The sequence below is a fragment of the Bos indicus genome, chromosome 22 (genome assembly GCF_029378745.1).
Source record: "Bos indicus isolate NIAB-ARS_2022 breed Sahiwal x Tharparkar chromosome 22, NIAB-ARS_B.indTharparkar_mat_pri_1.0, whole genome shotgun sequence".
In the NCBI taxonomy this organism is placed as follows: Eukaryota; Metazoa; Chordata; class Mammalia; order Artiodactyla; family Bovidae; genus Bos; species Bos indicus.
Window position 1 is genome coordinate 48,821,626 of NC_091781.1, and position 4,082 is coordinate 48,825,707.

A 4,082-nucleotide genomic window follows, 5' to 3' on the forward strand; every position below is an offset into this window, starting at 1 on the left:
CACAACTAAGACCCAGTGCAGCCAAATAAACATTTTTTTAAAGGACTTATAACAAGTATCATGGTTCCACTGCTACAACCAGGGAGTAGACCGTAATGCCATCTGGTCCACCATCAAGAGCACCCTCCCTAGGCTTACTTGGTTCCTTATGTGGACCCCAAGTAAAGATCATACTCCTCCTCCTCCTCTTTGGACCCTGCCTCTTTAACCTCCTGGGAAAGTTCATGTCTTCCAGGTTACAACAGTCCCACATCAAAATGATGGTTAGCAGAGGATTCCAGCTCATACCACCCTCTGACTTAAAATAAGAAGCTACCCTGCCCTTGGGACCCCTATACCAGACATCCAGAAACTTTTACTACCTGACAGACAGGGTCAATGCCCCTACTCAACCCTGAAATAGCTACAGAAAACAGATTATTGTCCTTCTACTTCCCGTAAGAATATGGGAGTAAGAGACTTCCTTGGTGGTCCAGTGGCTAAGACTCCCTGCTTCCAAGGCAGGGGGCCCGGGTTCAATCCCTGGTCAGGGAACTAGATCCCACATGCCACAACTAAAATCTGGCGCAGCCAAACAAATAAGTAAATATTAAGAACACAGGAGGGAGGGAGGTTCAAAACGGAGGTGACTTACGTATACCTATGGTTGGTTCATGTTGATGTTTGGCAGAAACCAAATAAATTCTGCAAAGCAATTATCCTTCAATGAAAACAAATTTGAAATTGAAAAAAAAAAAAGAATATAGGAGAAAATCTCTGATGGGGAATGACAGGAGGGAAAGGGCAGCACACAACCACGAGATATTGAAGGGGCGCAGCTGTTGGTTGGGATGCGATTAAGATCAAATGGAACCGGCTGAAATCAGTCTTCCAGAATGGCCTGGTCATTGGCCTTCAGCTCATTATACTTTCATGGTAATACTCAAAATCACTCCCCCTTATGCCATGATAGTTCCCAGATGGTTGTAAAAGGCCAAAAAGCGGGCAGTGGCCCAATTCCTGGAAAAATCCCCCCTTCTCCGAAACAACAAGAATATTCCTCCCACTTGTTAATATATGAAATTACTTGGCCCATAAACATCCACGACCCCCATCCCCCAGGGCTGCTCTCGCTTTCCGAGGGTCAGCATTCTGACTATGGAGTAAGTGCATTGCGCTAAATAAACTTACCTCCGCTTTTCTCTGGCTCCATCCTGAATTCTCTCCTGCGAAGAAGCAAGGACCCTCACTTGGCGGTGGTCTGTTCTAAGGACTCCTGCGGGTCCCGGGACGTGACACTTTCCTCTCCTGCAACAGTGAGAGGCCTCTGCCCTCCCCGTGGAGTCTGACCGGGGCTGGGCGGGGATGGGCTCTTTACGCAGCACTGGGTTACCACTCTCTGCTAAACTCCAAGGGTCTCTAGGAAGGCATGAGGCTGAGGCCCTCTCTAGAACAGGCTAGCGGGCACGTGGACAACACAGCCCACCGGGGACCCAAATAGGGTCCCCCTCAGAGTCCCCAGCCTCAACACAGCATTAGCGGGGGGACGCCTGGATACACCTATCTAGGCCCTGGGAAGGTCAGGGCTGCACAGGCCCTCAGGGGCCATTTGTCCCTCCCCCGCCACCAGGCCCTGAGGCCCGCAAACCTTCCAACAGGAGGTAAGTGGAACTTCTGGCCTGTGTGCTCTGTGTGAGTCCAAAAGCCAGAAACACAAGCTGCTGGGCAACGAGTACAGCGTGTTGATTCGGTCATGGATCCATCCGCTCCGTGGGCTGCACCGGGCGGTTTACTTGCCTCCCGGGAGCTCACAGGCCAGCCCAGAGAAGGAAGAGGAAACTCCTCGTGCGGGCTCTGTTCTAGACACACGTCCTCTCATTTCAGCCTCCCAGGAAGGGATTCCACCCCACACCCCCCATCTTGTGGGACACGAAGCAGAGACTTGCAGGTAAGTCTTACCGGTAAGGGGTTTCCTGCCTCCAGCCCTTCTGCTCCTGTCACTGGGGGGGTGTCCTCTTTGGTCCCATGGCTGGCCACCATCTGGAGTCCCACCAGGCCCCTGTATGCCTGGAGGTGGAATTCTGGGCATGGGAACAAAGTCTAGACCCGCTGAAGAATGGGGATCAGGGAGAGCTGACGAGGGCTGGAAGTGAGGTGACCAGCTTCGGTCAGAGGAGAGGGACAGAGGGGTAACGCCACCTGGGAAGAACAAGGGGCAGGACGGGCAGTGGGTTAGGCTCAGGCTCTGGGGACAGCTGCTGAGAGAGGGCAATGGCTGGGCTCCTGGCGCGTTCGCAGTGGGCTCTCTGTGGGGGTGGGTGAGGTCCTGCCTTGTCAAGCTGAGATGCACGCAACAGTTCAGAGCAGGGTGGATGGGTGGACATGCAGGGGGGATGTGTGGTGCCTCCTCTGGCCAGTGCAGGGCTCAGGTGGCCCCAATCCTGGGCCAGTGTCTGGCAGCTTCTTGCTCTGCTCAGACAGACAGCAGGCGGCCTCAGAGAGGTGACAGGTTCAAATCCTGACACCAGCATCCCACATCTGTGTGGCCTCGGGCGGGTGTTCACGTGGACAGCAAGAGTACTCGGCGCCAGGGTGACTCCACACCACAGACACGGACGAGAAAGGCCCGTGTGGATACCCTACAGTGGTTGGTAGTTGTCTTCCTGGTACCTGCTGGGCATGCCCAGGCCTGCATCTTCCCCTCCCCTTGCCATCACCTTGCCCCAGATGACAGATGGGGAAATAGCCTGGCCCAAGACCACAGGAAGTCTGCACCAGAAGCTATCTAGCTTCCTGCCCCTCGGTGTCCTGGGCCCACAGGGAACACCAGGCAGGCACTGGGCTCAGGGCATAGAGGAAGATCAGACCTGCCCCCAGGGAGGCCTGCCTGTGAGTGTTCAGCCCTGTCCCCGCTTCACCCCATCCTCATTTCAGCCCTCCATCCTCACATCCTCCCTGTCCTCGGGCACAACACCCACTCTGGGCACTGCCACCGTCTTGGAAGCCTTCATCCACCCCCAAGTCCCCTGAGCCCAGGGCTGCTGCAGGGAGGCATGGGCGGGGGCGTGAAGGCCAGTGGCTCCTTTATTCCATCCAGCTCAACTGCAGCCGGACTAGGCTGGGAGTACAGCTCGAGGGAGGCTGTAACCACCATGGGTCAGCCTGACCTCAGACAGATACCCAGAGGCAGCGTGGGTCTCCGGGGCAGGAGGAAGGGCACGTGTTGCCAATGTGTCTGCTGCCACTGAGGGCAGGACCCCTCAGAACCCCAAAGACGTGAGAGGAACGTGAAGCAAGTGGCAGAGAGGCAGAGAGGAAGAGAGGGAGGTGTCAGGATGCTGAGCAGGGTCTAAGCCAAGACTCCCGGCCGCCTTATGTCTGGACCAGGCCTGGAGCCCCAGGTGGGACTCTGTGCCCAAGACCCAGGCCCAGCCTACCTCCAGTCGTTGTCCCCAGCCAGGTGAGCAGAGAGGCCCAGGTGGAGAGAGAAAGAAAGAGAGAGGGCAAGAGTGCCCTGGCAGATTGCCGTGATCCGGTCTGTGTGGGTGCTCGATGCTAAGGTAGGGGAGGTGTGGTCCTTGGGCTCTGCGTGGGTGCCCCCCAGCATGTGTGTACTGGGGTGCCTCATCTGCCCCCGCGTCACCCCAGGTTTTAGATCTGTGACACATGTGTTACACAAATGGGATCCATCTGTACCAGCAGCAACAACCTCCCCGCAACCACAGGCTTGATCCACTTTCCATGCCAGCTTCCACATCCACCTCGTTGGGGTCCTGCACATGGACTCGACTGTGGGTGTTTCAGGTCACCCAGTGCCCCCCTCCCCATTAAGGATTCTTGCTAGGAGGACGCCCATGAGCAGAGGGACATACCTGGGGAGTGCATTGAGGCCCCTCTGGGAGCGCCGTGCACGTCTGCCGCTAGGATCATGGATGTGGCTCTGGGCCTTGGCTCCTCACCTGGAAAACAAGGAACAACACTGTGCACACCTCACGGGGTCAGGAGAATAAAAGGCCATGGGAGACTGCCCATAAGGCCAAGCTCAGCGTTGGCCGGGGCACAGCAAGAGCCGTGTTTCTTGGGTTTCTTTTTGGGTTGCTAAA

General features: G+C 56.1%; 1 long non-coding RNA gene across 1 annotated transcript; it reads right to left on the reverse strand.

Annotated features, from left to right (window-relative positions):
• Positions 1 to 1,166: 1,166 nt before the first annotated feature.
• LOC139178630 (uncharacterized) lies at positions 1,167 to 4,082 on the reverse strand. Its single transcript, XR_011563026.1, has 2 exons — positions 3,852 to 4,082; positions 1,167 to 2,178 (listed from the first exon to the last, which is right to left on the reverse strand). It is a non-coding gene; the product is annotated as an uncharacterized lncRNA (long non-coding RNA).